The sequence below is a fragment of the Erythrolamprus reginae genome, chromosome 2, assembly GCF_031021105.1.
Source record: "Erythrolamprus reginae isolate rEryReg1 chromosome 2, rEryReg1.hap1, whole genome shotgun sequence".
NCBI lineage: Eukaryota > Metazoa > Chordata > Lepidosauria > Squamata > Dipsadidae > Erythrolamprus > Erythrolamprus reginae.
In genome coordinates this window covers 56,510,324-56,527,840 of record NC_091951.1, presented here as the reverse complement: position 1 = coordinate 56,527,840, position 17,517 = coordinate 56,510,324, and positions in this window count along the sequence as shown.

Genomic DNA, 17,517 nt, shown 5'->3' with positions numbered 1-17,517 from the left:
AATCATGTCCCCTCTTTCCCTTCTGTCCTCTAGACTATACAGATTGTGTTCATTCACTGTTGTTGCTAAGTAAATCATGCAGTTGTTAAGTAAACCTGGCTGGAAAGGTGGCGAATGCTAATCATGTAACTCTGAGACTCCGCAGCCATTGTAAATATGTGACCGTTGCCAACCATGTGAATTCTGATCACACAGCTGTGGGGATGCCTCACATACCTCATAAACATGAGGACCAATCAAAGGTCACATTTCCCAGTGCTATTGTAATACAAATGGTCACTAAAGGAATGGTTATTAAGTGGAGAACTGTCTGGAATAGCTGTCAGTCTCCAGATATTGCCTCTGCTTCCCCATCTGTGTCTTTGTTTATTACTTTTCCAGCTATAACCACACTCCTTATTTGCTTTTATAAGCAAAGACTCTTGGGTGAGTGAGGTTACTTCTGGACATGAACTCAACCATGAAAATGTAAGAGTATGGCTCAGTTTCCACAAACAGCTGCAACATTACTTGGATGCTTGCGAGTAAATGTGTGAATGTATGAGAAAAGTGGGTGTGAGAAGCATTTCTGCCTGGCTGGAACTGCTGTTTCAAGGTAGCAGCCCCGACTTCAGTCCTTCACATATCCTAATCTTAATTTAAAAAGTAAACAAAACTACATGCAGTTATTATTATTATTATTATTATTATTATTATTATTATTATTATTATTTATTAGATTTGTATGCCGCCCCTCTAAGCAGACTCGGGGCAGCTCACAACAGTGATAAAAACAGTATACAATGACAAATCTAATATTAAAAGTCTATAATAATAAATGTAAGATTAAAAGTCTAAAAACCCCCATTGTTTAAAAATCATACGTACAACATACCATACACAAAACTGCATAGGCAAGGGGAGATATCTCAGTTCCCCCATGCCTGATGGCAGAGGTGGATTTTAAGTAGTTTATGAAGGGGCAAGGAGGGTGGGGGCAATTATAAATTATAAACTTGCAATTATAAACTTGCTTTAGAAACTTAAAGCCTACACCCCAAAGTAGATTACCCTTTCTCTGCTTCACGTCCATCATTTATACCTCTTTCTTTATTCATACAATAACTTTTACATTTGTTGCTTAACTGAGTAACAGAGCTGGAAGGAACCTTGGGGTTTTCTAGACCAACCACCTGCTCAAGCAGGAAATCCTATATCAGTGATGGCGAACCTATGGCACAGGTGCCACAGGTGGCAGGTGGAGCCATATCTACTGGCATGTGAGCTGTTGCCTTAGCTCAGCTCCAATGTCCATGTGTGTGCCGGCCAGCTGATTTTTGGCTCACACAGAAACTCTGGGAGGGTGTTTTTGGCTTCCAGAGAGCCTCTGGGGGGGGATGGGGACTGGCTCCAGGGAAGCCTTTGGAGCCTGGGGAGGGGGAAACAGAAACCTACAGGGCCCACCAAAAGTTGGGAAACAGGCCATTTTTGGCCTTGAGAGGGCCTCCTGGAGGGTAGAAGCTATTTTCACCCTCCCCAGGTATTGAATTATGGGTGTGGGCACTCACACATGCACGATAGCACACATGCACACTTTTTCGGCACCTGGGGGAAAAAAGGTTCACCATCATTGCCCTATATCATTTCAGACAAATGATTGTCCAATCTCTTCTTAAAAGGTTGCAGTGTTGGAGGATTTACAACTTCTGGAGGCAAGTTGTTCCACTGGTTAATTTTTCTAACTGTCAGGAAATTTCTCCTTAGTTCTAGGTTGCTTCTGTCCTTTAATATAATTTATTTATATTCCAATTGACATGAACAGTTTACTCTACAATTGATATCTAAAAAGCCACACTCAACAGGCACCATAAAAATACCACAACCAGAATAGCACACACTCTGGTAGAGGATGGGCTCCAGCATAAGTCTGAAAACTTGGAAGACAAAACCTCTCATTCTGGTGACTGACTCAGGTTGGATTCTTCAACATTATCCTGGAACATGTATATTCACTTTCATTCGTGAGTTTATTCTTCAACATTGCGTTTGAACTTGCTATTCACTCTATAATTTCCTCCTTATATGCACAGTTCACTATATTTCCAAATCTTCCCATTTTAAAACATTATTATCAGTTGACTGTCCTTCAGTGGTATTATTGGCTACATAATGCAATTCTTGGCACATCTCTTTGTTTCTAATTACTTATAAACCAGACGGTTTTGATAATGACCTCAAACCATGGATTCCTACAGAAGACATACCTCTCTCCTCAAAACAACAGATGGAAGCTATGCAAAAGAAATCTGTCTCTAGAAACAAGGTATGTGATTCCACACTGCTGTAATGATTCTCGTAAGCAGAGGTTGGAGGGCTGACTAGGGACTAACAGTGTTAGATTCACCCATAAATGAAGAGTCGAGTCTCAAGAACCTTTACTATCTGTTAGATAGATTAGATTAGATTTATTGGATTTATATGCCGCCCCTCTCCGCAAACTCGGGGCGGCTCACAACAATAACAAAAACAGTACATAGTAACAAATCCAATGCCCACCAATCTAATTACAATTTTAAGTTAAAAAATTCATAAAACAATCCCAATATATATAAAAAAACAGGCACACAGTCAATCAATCAAACGGCAAAACAACATGGGCAAGGGGAAGATGTTTTAGTTCCCCCATGCCTGACGACAGAGGTGGGTTTTAAGGAGTTTACGAAAGGCAGGGAGGGTGGGGGCAATCCTAATCTCAGGGGGGAGCTGGTTCCAGAGGGACGGAGCCACCACAGAGCAGGCTCTCCCCTGGGTCCCGCCAGACGACTTTGTTTAGTCGACGGGACCCGAATATAGAACTAATACAGATTGCCAGAAGGCTACATAAAGCATATAAGTTATCCAGATACATACAGAGCCATGCAGGAGGACCTGATAATGTGGCAATTAATGAACCAGTGCAGATAAAATGACGAAGACACGTTTATAGAAAACAATGGTAAATAGTTTTATTCTTCAGTTCAAGTAAAATATCTTCTGTCTCAGTCTTCTTATTTACAGGAACTTTATTATCTATCTATCTATCTATCTATCTATCTATCTATATATCATCTATCTATCTATCTATCTATCTATCTATCTATCTATCTATCTATCTATCTATCTATTAGATTTGTATGCCGCCACTCTCTGTAGACTCTAGCTTTACTTTAGCTATATTCAGCTTACTTACAAGTAGACACTAAACCAATCCAGGTTATAAGTAGATATTAAACCAATCCAGGTTTCTTCATATCACTAATATTCAATATTTAACTCACACTCAAACTGCTCCAGTCAGCCAACCAACAACCACCACCAGCAAACAACAGCAGACAACAGACAATCATGCTGAAGTTGATTTGCATCTTATAATGCTCGTGCCCAATCAGGCTGCAGTTCACACCCTATGACTCAGCATTAACATGCTTACATTCTACTTTTACCTTATATGGTAACACAATGAATATCACCCAGGATTTGCTAATCCTAACACCCCTTCTGATATTTCATTGAAATAACATTCATTTGTTCTACCATTTTAAATTTTTTTACATCTGGTAAGGGTTTTATTATTCCATCAAAATAGATGCCCCGAGTCTCCGGAGAGTGGCGGCATACAAATCTAATAAATGATGATGATGATGATTATTATTATCATTATTATTATTATTATTATTATTATTATTATTATTGTTATTATTATTATTATTATTATTATTATTAATATCATCTATATTACATTCCGACTCTATATAATACAATTTTAACATTCCATTTTTAACCATCTCTTGTACATTTTGGAATTTTACAGTGATATATTCAGTCCTCACCTTTATACACTGCTCAAAAAAATAAAGGGAACATTTAAACAACAAAATATAAGTCCAAGTAAATCAAACTTCTGTGAAATCTAACAGTCCAATTAGGAAGCAACACTGATTGATAATCAATTTCACATTCAACTTTGTACAGAACAAAGAATTCAATGAGAATATTTCATTCATTCAGATCTAGGATGTGTTCTTTGAGTGTTCCCTTTATTTTTTGAGCAGTATATATTCAGCTTCTGCAAGATGAATACATATTTGTGAATCTTCAATCACTGGTAGGCATATTAGCTCTTTCTCCAAAGTCTTTCTTTCCAGATCACTTCACAGCAAACTTCAGACAATGCTGCATATTCCACTTCCACCATCGACAAACTGATTGATGTCTGCCTCCATGACTTCCATGTTATCAAAATATTGTCATATAATATAGTATATAAGCAATTCCTTATTTGAGTAGTCTCTGGCCCCTTCCTTCCTTCTGAAAAACAAGTAATATTTTCTCTGCCTGGATAATGAGCTGAGTTCAAACCAGGCAGAAGAGAAGAAGTGGGCTAGAGAATTTGTTTGTACAGGGTTGATAAGGATAATCCAGCAGATGTTTTTCTCCTGCTGATCTCTGGCATCTCCCGCGACCTTTTTCTCCAACCTCCCATAGCTGTTTATCCAATAGGAGACTTGGGGAAGAAGGTTAAAACCTAGCATAGGTCTTGGCATAGGTCTTGGTCACTTGAGATATAACCTGTCTCCTATAGTGTATCCCCAACTAATTTTATCAGCAGGGTTAATGCCCTCAATGGTTCTTCCATTAAATATCACCATTGATTGGGACCTCAAAAGTGTGTCTTCTCTGCAGAAATGCATACCCTCTGGAATGAAGTTCTTCATGGGATCCATCTAGACCCCATCGTGCCTTTCGTCATATGGTTTAACTTTCAGACTCCTTAACATCAAGAACCTCAGTGGTGCAGTACTTAGAGTGTAGTACTGTCCAGGATAGAAGACTGGACTACAAGAACTCCCAGGTTCTTTCCAAACCTAAGATTCTATGCTCTTGATTGGGCCTCCAAAGCTAAGCTTAGATGTGCTTAATTCTTGAATGGAACACCTCAGGGAGTTTCAAGAGGATGGGCTAGATTGGAAAGTCTTTAGAAAACAAACACTCCTTGGAATAAATAACAATAACAACAACAACAACAACAGAGTTCGAAGGGAACTTGGAGATCTTCTAGTACAACCCTCTAGTTAGGCAGGAAACCCTACACTACTTCAGACAGATGGTTATCCAACATCCGTCTTTCTTAACAACATTCTTAAAAACTTCCAGTGTTAGAGCATTCACAACTTCTGGAGGCAAGCTGTTCCACTGATTAATTGTTCTAACTGTCAGAAAATTTCTCCTTAGTTGTAAGAGCTGGGGTGGTGCAGCAGGTAGAGTGCTGTACTGCAGGCCATTGAAGCTGACTGTAGATCTGTAGGTCAGCGGTTCAAATCTCATCACTGGCTGAAGGTTCACTCAGCCTTCCATCCTTCTGAGGTGGGTAAAATGAGGACCCAGATTGTGAGGGCAATATGCTGGCTCTCTTAAAAAGTGCTATTGCTAACATCTTGTAAACTGCCCTGAGTCTAAGGAGAAGGGCGGCATAAAAATCAAATGAATGAATGAATGAATGAATGAATGAATGAATGAATGAATTGCTTAGTTCTAAATTAGCAGGAATGAGTTATTGCTATAAAGCAACTTCATGTACGCATCCATAAAGCCACCAGCTTGACTTGGGAAAACATTTTTATTTTATTTTATTTATTTATTTGTCAAACAGGTATAGAATTATAGTGTGTATTAACATAGCATAAGTAGAAAGGAGTGGTAGAAAGGAGAAAAAGACAGTAGGACAGGGACGGTGGGCACAATGGTGTACTTATACATGCATTTATATTAATGAATTTGTTTATGTTAATGAAAGATTAGAGTTTTTAGCCTTTGTAGATTAGCACCCTGTGTTCAAAACAGACTCCCTGAAAGAGCCTCTCAACTTATCACAGTTGCTTTTCAGATAATTTTGTGCTCGTGTTGATATTAATGAAGCAAAAGGTGTGGTGTTGCCAGTTCTGATTGTGTAGAAGAGTTAAGCAAAAAGAGAAGCGTGTATTTTTTATTATCTTTCTCTACAGAAACACATAGACATATAAACAGTCATATTATTCAACTTTCAGATGCAATCATTGCTGCAGTGTTGACATTAAATCTGACAATTTAATGAGTTGTTTTGTCTGATCCAACCCATCCCTTCAAGGAATAAATGTCAATAAATAGCTTTAAGATTGTGAATAGAAAATAAATATGATTTTTGAGTGGAAAGAGCGGGATAAATGCTTTATTAAAGCAATGATCATGGTTCTAGGTTTATGTCACCACACAACTCCTAAATGACTCTGGGCAGCTCACAATATCCAAAAGAAAACACATAAAAACATAATGCAATACAAATAACTGAGCTGCCATACTGACCCACCTTTGCAAATGCAGACTTATGCCTGATTGTGATGTGCTTCCTGTTTAATCTGCTTCCAACTCTGTAATCAATAACCAGTTATTTCAAAACCAGTGATAATTGTATGCAAAGTTTAAGGTTAGAAATACAGTGATCCCTCGATTATCGCGAGGGTTCCGTTCCAAGACCCCTCGCGATAATCGATTTTTCGCGATGTAGGGTTGCGGAAGTAAAAACACCATCTGCGCATGCACGCCCTTTTTTCATGGCCGCACATGCGCAGATGGTGGAGTTTGCGTGGGTGGCGGGGAAGACCCAGGGAAGGTTCCTTCGGCCGCCCAGCAGCTGATCTGCTCGGCAGCGCAGCGAGGAGCCAAATCGGGGTTTCCCCTTTGCGTGGGCGGCAGGGAAACCCCGATCTTCGTCTGCTCGCTGCTGCTGTGGCCGCCCAGCAGCTGATCTGCTCGGCAGCGCAGCAGCAGTGAGCAGACGAAGATCGGGGTTTCCCCGCCGCCCACGCAAAGGGGAAACCCCGATTCGGCTCCTCGCTGCGCTGCCGAGCAGATCAGCTGCTGGGCGGCCGAAGGAACCTTCCCTGGGTCTTCCTCGCTGATGCCCCCGCTCGCCCGCCCACCCGCCGCCCGCCGCCCCGCCCGCCGCCCGCCAGCAAGAGGGGGAGAGATAGAGAAAGAGAGAGAAGGAAAGAAAGAGATGAGAGAGGGAGGAAGAGAGTGTGAGAGAGGAAGAAGCAAGATAGAGAAAGAGAGAGAGAAAGAAAGATGAGAAAGGAAGGAAGAGAGTGACGTCATCGGGTGGGAAAAATCGCGATATAGCGTTTCGCGAAGAACGAGATCGCGAAAATTGAGGGATCACTGTAATACAAATAATTTTGTGCCAGGTGACCTACCAAAAATACATACACTGAAAACCAAGCTCCAAGATGAAGGAAAAAAATCCTTCCTGTTGTTGTGGTTGGCTCTGCCCCAGCTCCTGCCCCAAGGAATGTGGAGGTGGATGCAGGGGAAACATCAACATGTCATAGGCCTGTTTTATTGCCGACAGAGTCAGGTAGTGCAGTTTCCTTGGATGAAGAAGAAAATGAGGGTGACTTGGAAGAGGGGGGCTTGGCACACAGCCCAGGAAGCCAATCTCCATTATCTTCAGTCGATTCGGAAGAGGAAGTGTTAGACCCACGCATGCACAGAATTATGCATCGAAGAAACCAATTGAAGAAATATTACAGGAGATAAGAGAGGCCACCTGTGTTTGCGTGGGGCTCCAGTAATTAGAGCTGCTGATATAAATAGCAGCATGTTGGCTTGGCTGTTGTGGAAGATTATCTGATCGTTGTTCTTCAGGACCATGCCTTGCTGTTTCCGGACTTTGTTTGTTGATTTTTCACAACTTGGAAACCAAAGCAGAGTGAAGTGTGTGTGTTTCATCTGGTGGAAGAAGGAGGGCTGTGACGTTTCTTCACAGCTGCTAGCTAAGTACTTAAGGACTGATTAAGGGGATTGTACAGACTACCAGGTTGTTTTGGGACGAATGCTCTTTGCAATACAAAAAGGGTGCTTTGTTTCTTTTGAATTTTTGCTATAAAGAACATTGTTTTTGAACTTTCAAGTGTGTGTGTGTCTGAAATTTGTACCCTTGAATTTTTGGGAGACTCATACCATAGAGCCCGGCAGAACACCTGTATTGTGTTATCTTAGCCTCACCTTTTAAAACATTTCATATACAGTATACCGGAAATGAGTATACAGTGGAACCCCGACATAAGAGCTGCTCTACTTAAGAGCAACTTGAGATAAGAGCTGGGAGGGGAGAGATATTTTTGTTCTACTTACAAGCCCAAATTCGAGATACAAGCGCCAAGGAGCTGTCTCCTGAAGCCAAACGCTAACTTCCGCGTTCGGCTTCAGGAGACAGCTGCGAAGCGGCGCGCGTGTTTTAAAAGGTTGCAGCCAGCCTGGGGGGCTCGGTGGGGTGCTTGCAGCTTTCTTTCTTGCTCTTTTTCTTTCTCTCTTTTACCTTCCCTTCCTCTATTTCTTCTTTTCTTTCTCCTTCCCACCTTCTTCCCTCCCTCCCTCCCTTCACTCATTCCTCTCTTACTCTCCCCTTTCATAAGTTTCCTTGCTTCCTTCCTCTGTTCCTATCCCTTCCCCCTTTCTTTCTTTCTTTCTTTCTTTCTTGCTTTCTTGCTTTCTTGCTTTCTTTCTTGCTCTTTTTCTTTCTCTCTTTTACCTTCCCTTCCTCTATTTCTTCTTTTCTTTCTCCTTCCCACCTTCTTCCCTCCCTCCCTTCACTCATTCCTCTCTTACTCTCCCCTTTCATAAGTTTCCTTGCTTCCTTCCTCTGTTCCTGTCCCTTCCCCCTTTCTTTCTTTCTTTCTTTCTTTCTTTCTTTCTTTCTTTCTTGCTTTTTCTTTCTCTCTTTTACCTTCCATTCCTCTATTTCTTCTTTTCTTTCTCCTTCCCACCTTCTTCCCTCCCTCCCTTCACTCATTCCTCTCTTACTCTCCCCTTTCATAAGTTTCCTTGCTTCCTTCCTCTGTTCCTGTCCCTTCCCTCTTTCCTTCCTTCCTTCCCACCCTCCGTCCATTCATTCACCCATTCCTCTCTTGATCGCTTAAAGCCGGTCCCTGGTGCAAAAAGGGTTGGGGACCTCTGTCCTACAGGATTGGGTGGCAGAGAAGTTGAACATATGTAAATTTAAAAGTTTAAGAAAGTTTACAAGTTAAGTGAAAGAAACTTCATTATTCATTTATATGTACATGTACATTTCTTCATTAAAAACATGTCTTTCTGCATAATTTAGACTAACTTTGTGAGTTTTTTGAGGGCTGGAACCAATTAAAATTATTTACATTAATTCCTATGGGGAAAAGTCGTTCGAGATAAGAGCTGCTCGACTTAAGAGCCCAGGTCCGGAACGAATTAAACTCGTATCTCGAGGTACCACTGTATTATTAAAACACTCAAAATCTAGTATTTTGTCTAAAATAAAACACATAATATATACTGTATATTTTGGAGTATAAAATTCACCTCCCCCCCCCCTAAAAGAGGCAGAAAATTTGGTTGTGTCTTATACTCCAAATGTAGCTCTTCAAAGCATTTTTTCCAGCCCTAATGAGGTAGTAACAATTTTCTAGGTTCTTCCCAGCTTTCAGGCTTGTTTTCATTGCTACTCCCTCCCAAAAAGTTTTTTTCAGCCCTAACAATCTTCCTGGCTTGCAGGACTTTTTCATTCCTACAAAAAAGTTTTTTTCCCTAGCCCTGAGTCTTTTCAGGCTTGTTTTCATTGCTACTTACTCCCTCTGAAGAATATTTTTTCAGCCCTAACCAGGGGATAAAATAATGTGCTGAAGTTGATCAGACTAAGGAGTCTAGCCAGATGAATACCTGGTAGGTATATTTTTTCCTTTGTTTTCCTCCCCAAAACTAAGGTGCGTCTTATACTCCAAAAATATAGTAACTATGTTTATGTATCTAAGATCTGAGTCTGTGCAAGCTTTAACTGTCCATCTGACTGATGTAGAGGACAGTCTAGCCCAGGGATGTAAAACTCAATTTCATTGAGGACCGCATCATTGGGGTCCAGGTGGGCATAGCCAGGATGACCAGGGTGGGCATGGCTCAACATCACTCAACCCCCCAGCCCCACCTGGCTACCGCAAGTGCCCCTCACACGAGTGACATCGAGCTGGTCATGCCATGGTCCAGGCGTTGGGGAACTCTTGTCTAGATTTTAAGTCCTAGCTAAGATTTAAGTCCTACCTGGGATTTAATTGCACTGAACTGGAATTAATTATAACAAATCCTTCCTGTGAGAAAATGGCTTTAGTTTGAATTTTTTTTTTTAAATAAGACTTTACAAACAGGAGTCCAGAAGGAAGTAAAGATTACAATTAAAATTTAGAAGACTGGATATACAATAAATGTTCAAATTCTGTAGTTCAAATTCTTCAGTTCTACTGTGGAAGATCTGCCTATGGCAGGGCCAACTTTATTTATTTATTAGTTTGTTAGGTAGTTTGTTTATCAAACATGTATAGGATAGTAGTAGTTTGTATAAGCATAACATAAGTAAAAAAAGTAACAATAAAAGGGGACAATAGGACAAGGACAGTAGGCACAGTTGTGCGCTTATGCATGCCCTTTACAGACCTCTTAGAAATGAGGAGAGGTCGACTGTAGACAGTCTAGGGTTAAACCTGCAGGTTTAAAGATGATGGAGGATGATTTTCTGCCTTTCCTCATTCATATTTCCTGCTTCCTAATACGGTGCGACTTGGATCATGGAAAACCACCACTTGCTCATTCCACTCTGCTGTCACAAACCTACCTATTGGTTGGGATGGTTTATCCAGTGATCACACAGGCAGTTCAGCGGATCGGTACACAACATGCTACTCTAGTTCCTGTAGGGTTTGGAAAGATTTTAACCACGTTGAAGCAACCATCTATTCTTTCCACATGGTGAAACTTCTCCATGCCCTAATCTTGAAAAGACAAACAAGAGCTTTTTATGCATCCTGAGCCATTTTTCTCAATCAAGCAACCATCCTCGATCCACAGCTCACATTAGAGAAACATATTTCAGCTGTGGCGAGGGGGGCATTTGCCCAGGTTCCCCTGGTGCACCAGTTGCGGCCCTATTTAGACAGGGAGTCATTGCTCACAGTCACTCATGCTCTCATCACCTCGAGGTTCGACTACTGTAATGCTCTCTACATGGGGCTAACTTTGAAGAGTGTTCGGAAACTTCAGATCGTGCAGAATGCAGCTGCGAGAGCAATCATGGGCTTCCTGAAGTATGCCCATGTCACTCCAACACTCCGCAGTCTGCATTGGTTGCCGATTAGTTTCCAGTCACAATTCAAAGTGTTAGTTATGACCTATAAAGCCCTTCATGGCACCGGACCAGGATATCTGCAAGACCGCCTTCTGCCGCACGAATCCCAGCGACCGGTTAGGGCCCACAGAGTTGGCTTTCTCCAGGTCCCGTCGACTAAACAATGTCGTCTGTCGGGACCCATGGGAAGAGCCTTCTCTGTGGCCGCTCCGACCCTCTGGAACCAGCTCCACCCACAGATTAGGATTGCCCCCACCCTCCTTGCCTTTCGTAAACTTCTTAAAACACACCTCTGTCGTCAGGCACGAGGGAACTGAGACATCTCCCCTTGTGTATGATATGACTGTGTGTATGTTTTTATATATTGGGGTCTTTTCTTTTTAGACTTTTTACTGTAAAACTGTTATTTTAGATTTTAATTATTAGATTTGTTACCATGTATTGTTTTCATCACTGTTGTGAGCCGCCCCGAGTCTGCGGAGAGGGGCGGCATACAAATCTAATAAATAATAATAATAATAATAATAATAATAATAATAATAATAATAATAATAATAATAATAATCCTCATAAAGCCCAAATGCCATCTAAAGGGCAGTTGTCTTTTTCCTGCTACAATACAAGTGCAAGACATCTTACTCGCTAGAAGCCAACCTACTCGGTTTCCCATTCACAAATTCCTTGGGCCTAAATTATCGCCAGAGAATTAAGTCTCTGTCAAAGGAATCACTGATTAAAAATGAAACCCGGGCAGCACTCTAGCCACGCAGGGTGGGCAGAGACAATGATGTTTTGTAAGAGGTTTCGTTTGATGTGCAATGACAGGAATTAATCATTTTATGGAACAGAATTGTGCTTTGTTATGTAAACTTATGTAAAGCCTGCCTTGTGTGACCTTTTTCAATTAGGAACAAATTGTTTAAAACTATCTTCTTTCTGGAGGCCCTGAATTGCAATCGCTGGGACTTGGTTGTTTGGCCCCGAGAAGACTTGCAGCTGTAGTGCAGCAGGAAGAAAGAGAAAGAAAGACAGAAAGAGGGAAGGAGGGAGGGAGAGGAGGGAGGGAGGGTGCCTTTCCTTTAACATTCCTTGTCATTCCTTGTTTTATTGTCTCTTCGTGGCATTCAAGAGAATTGGACTTTTCTTTTGGGTTAATTGAGAGATAGCTGTTTATTAAATCAGAGCATTGTCCTAAGATGGGAAATTCAGATAAGGAGATTATTCTACTGAGGTGAAAAGATAACTGAAACACATTGGGCTTCAAAATCTTTTCTAGCAAGAACACACATTAGGAAACATGTCACATTGGATAGGCAATTAATTTTGCCATAGGGCCGCATGAGAAATTGGCATGGTTTTAGAGGGCTGGACTAATATAATTAACTCAGTTCTAATCAATACTGTATATTATTGGGTAGAACTGAGTTAATCATATTATATATTATATATTATATATTATATATTATATATTATATATTATATATTATATATTATATATTATATATTATATATTATATATTATATATTATATATTATATATTATATATTATATATTATATATTATATATTATATATTATATATTATATATTATATATTATATATTATATATTATATATTATATATTATATATTATATATTATATATTATATATTATATATTATATATTATATATTATATATTATATATTATATATTATATATTATATATTATATATTATATATTATATATTATATATTAGTGTTGTGATTCAGCCTGAGGCTCCTCAAGGACCGGCTGGATCTCTGCCGGATCCATGCCCAGAGGAGGAGGACAGTGAACAGGAGGGGGAGGACCAGGCAGACGGGGGAGAGGAACATCAGGAAGAGGAGGAGGAAGAGCAGCCTGAGAGTCTGGCTACTCTTTTTGGTTGGTGTTGGCGTCTGGTGGGACCCAGACAGAACATATTATATATTATATATTATATATTATATATTATATATTATATATTATATATTATATATTATATATTATATATTATATATTATATATTATATATTATATATTATATATTATATATTATATATTATATATTATATATTATATATTATATATTATATATTATATATTATATATTATATATTATATATTATATATTATATATTATATATTATATATTATATATTATATATTATATATTATATATTATATATTATATATTATATATTATATATTATATATTATATATTATATATTATATATTGTATCTTGAACACCCGGTTCTTATGTAGAAAAGTTGGACCGACCTCCGTGGGCCTGTCACAGACAGCAGGCGGACCGCATCCGGCCCTCAGGCCGCATCTTGCCCAGGTCTGCATTAGGAGGTAGTCCTTGACTTACCACAGTTTGTTGAGTGACTGAAGTTCCAACAGCGCTGGAAAAAAAGTGACTTATGAGCGGTTTTCACACTTATGACTGTTGCAGCATCCTCATGGCCACACGATCAAAATTCAGGTGCCTGGCAACTGACTCCAACCTGCTATTGTGCATGTGCCATGTACCACACCTGTAAGTCAATGCCTGGGAAGGACAAAAACTGCTTCCCCCACTCCCCTGGAGGCCCTCTGGAGGCTGAAAACGGCCAGTTTCCCAACTTCTAGTGGGCCCAGTAGGCTTGTGTTTTTCCCTCCCCAGGCTCCAAAGTTTTCCCTGGAGCCAGCGGAGGGTAAAAACGCCCTCTCCCATCCCTCAGGGGCTCTCTGGAAGCCAAAAACACTCTTCTAGAGCCTCTGTGCGAGCCAAAAGTCAGTTGGCCAGCACACGCATGCATGTTGGAGCTGAGCTAGGGCAACCGCTCACATGCCAGTAGATATGGCTCCGCGTGCCACCTGTGGCACCCATGCCATGGGTTCACCATCACTGTCCTAAGCCATGGGTCAGCAAACCACGGCTCAAGAGCCATATATGGCTCTTTCATCCTTCTATTGTGGCTTCCTCTTGCCAGTTGTCACCACAATTTTGAGAGGAGCTTGCGGATAGGGAAGGGGAAAGCACGCTGCACCAGGAGGAGACTATGGCAAAGGGTGGGTTTTCTAGTCAGCTCCGCGATTGATAGGGCTTTTGGGTAGGACAGGTAGAGGAAAAAGTACGCTGTGCTTGGAGGAGACTCTAAGGTGGTGGAACTGGACTTCTGCTCAGCTCCAGAATTGAAGGGGGGGAATTCCTGTTAGGGATTACCTTTGTTGCTCTTTGAGTGTTTAAGATTACCAACCCTTGTCCTAGGCATTCTACTCCCCAAACTAAATTTTGTGTATTTTAAGATTTTTAAAAAAAAAATTAATGAAACACATTTGATGATTTGTTTATGGTTGCATTACATTTAGCAACTATTTATGAAAAAGTTGGGGAGGGGAACCTTATCAAAATCTTTGTCTGCTGGTGCCTCGGATTGTGTACCCCAGGCTTACTGTGATATCTGCAACACTTGTGGCCATGAAAATTGGAGATTGTATACGAAACCAGGTTGCATTGCCTGTTCTGAGAAGTACAGATAATGTTAATGAAACTTAATGAGTTCCAACATTATCCTGGTAATTTTTTTTTCCTAGGGGGAAAATGATATTTTCAAGCATATAGCCATATATAACCTTTCAGAGTTTACTTACTTACTTACTTACTTACTTACTTACTTACTTACTTACTTACTTACTTACTTACTTACTTATTGTTATAGTTGAAAGGGACCTTGAAGGCCATCAAGTTCAACCCCATGCCCAAGCAGGAACCCTATAGCACACCAGCCAAGTGGCAGTTCAATTTTTGTCTTTAAAATGTCCAGAGTATTGGAGTTCACAACGTCCGCTGGCAGGCTGTTCCACTGGTCGATCGCTCTGACCGTCAGGAAGTTCCTCCTAATCTCCATGTTGAATCTCTCCTTGGTCAGCTTCCAGCTGTTGTTCCTCGTCCGGCCCTCAGGTGCCCTGGAGAATAAAGTGATCCCCTCCTCTCTGTGACATCCCCTCGTGTACTTGTAGACTGCTATCATGTCCAATCTGGCCCTCCTCTCCTCCTGGCTATCCATGCCCAGTTCCCTCAGTCTCTCTTCGTAAGTGTTGGTTTCTAGTCGTGGATCTGCTGTCATGCAAGGACCAAATGCTTGATAAGAGGCTTCTGTAAAATCAGCAATTTGACCTTCTATAGCAGCCTTTCCTGGTCCATGTACAGCAGACGTGATAGCATTCTGACTCTTGGAATTTCCACTCAGCGGGCTGGAAGGAAGCTGTGGTACCAACTCATTTGGAAGGGAACCAGACTAAAGAAGGATTTAATGCTTGTTATTTAAATCTTCTGTACATTGTACTTATTAGTTCATTGCTTCTTGAGAGATTTTACTGCTCTGACAACTAAATGGCTATTGTTATTAACCGAGGAATGAAAAGACTGAAGTGGTTCTTTATGTGCGTAATAAATGGGATAACCTTGAACAAAATTAACCTGCCATCACAAGTCACCATTTGAAGAAACGCCATCACATTTATTTTGTTTTACTTTTTCGTTGATCAATTTATGTCGTTCCTTACCCGAGTTCCGATGGTACAATGAATAGTCTCAAGTTGCATAATCACATTGTGATTTCCTGCTACTTTCTCATGGGAACTAGGCAGTAATTTTGGGCTTGGAAAACTGCAGATGCAAGAAGTATTGAGTTTTACAATCTCTGTGGAAGTCCAGAAATGAACAAAAGAACAGTTCATCAAACGAGCTTTTCCTGTGACAGCTGTTTCCCAGTAGACTCCTCCCAGGTATGCTAGTGGATAATTCCCATCACTTTCACATCTGGCTGGTGGGCCAGATGGGGAGAATTGACTTATGTTGAAGATTTAGTGTGTGATCCATAGCACCACATTGTCAGAACACTTTACATGCTTCCTTGCCATCTATTTTCTTTTCAAAATTAGGATTTTCCAGCTCACAATTGCCTTTCAGTGGTTTGAATGAAGAGCTTTCTCTATCATGGCTTCCCCTCTTTTAGAACTGTATTTCTCAATCTTAGAGATTTGACTGGCTGGGGAATTCTGAGAGCCGAACTCCTACATGTTTAGGATTTTGCAAAAACATTAATGTTGCCGAGATTCAGAAACACCACTTTAAAAGACCTTGCCCAAGAGATGACAATGGCTGTGCCCTGATAACTTTGTGATAAATGATAAAAAGGCGGCTTTTTGGACAGCCTACAGGTAGTCCTGGACTTCCAACCTGGTTTGGTTCTGCAACCCAACAAGACAGACACAGACTTCAGAAGGTAATTAGAACTGCAGAAAAAACAATTACTACCAACCAGCCTTCCATTAATAATAATTTATCCCCTCAACACTGTCAAATTATTTACTAAGTCTGCACTACTATTAATCTCATTGTTCCCACCACTCATCTCCTCCCACTAATGACTGTATGACTGTAACTTTGTTGCCTGTATCCTTACAATTTGTATTGACTGGTTCCTAATATGATTGGATTGCTTATTTGTACCCGGACTATCATTAAGTGTTGTATCTTATGATTCTTGATGAATTTATCTTTCATTTATGTACACTAAGAACATATGCATCAAAGACAAATTCCTTGTGTGTTCAATTATACTTGGCCAATAAAATTCTATTCTGTTCTGTTCTGTTCTGTTCCATCCCAAAATTCCATTCCATTCCATTCTATTCTATAAGAGCCCTGGAAGCGCAGTGGTTAGAGTGCAGTACTGCAGGATACTTCTGCCAACTGCTAGTTCCCTGCAATTTAGCAGTTCGAATATTACCAGGCTCAAGGTTGACTGAGCCTTCCATCCTTCCAAGGTCAGTAAAATGAGAACCCAGATTGTTGGGGGCAACCGCCTATAGAGGGCTGTAAAGCACTGTGAAGCAGTATATACGTCTATTCCTACAAGAACAATTGAGACCCAAATTTGTGTTGCGAACAGTTATTAAGTGAGTTTTGCCTTATTTTACAATCTTTCTTGCCACAGTTGTTAAGTGAATCACTACAGTTGTTAAATTAGTAGCACTTGTTAAGCGATTCTGGCTTCCTATTGACTTTGCTTGCCAGAAGGTCACAAAAGCTGATCAAATGATACTGTAATCATACTAAATTCATACCAGTTGCCAAGTATTTGAATTATCATCACGTGACTCCAGTTCTTTGAAAAATGGTCGTAAGTCACTTTTTGGTGCCATTGTAACTTCAAACAAATGGTTATAAGTCAAGGACTACCTGTATTGGGACCCAGATTGTAGGAAATGGTATTTTGAGTGATTTGGCAGAAGGCTGTCAACTTTACAATCCACCATCAAAA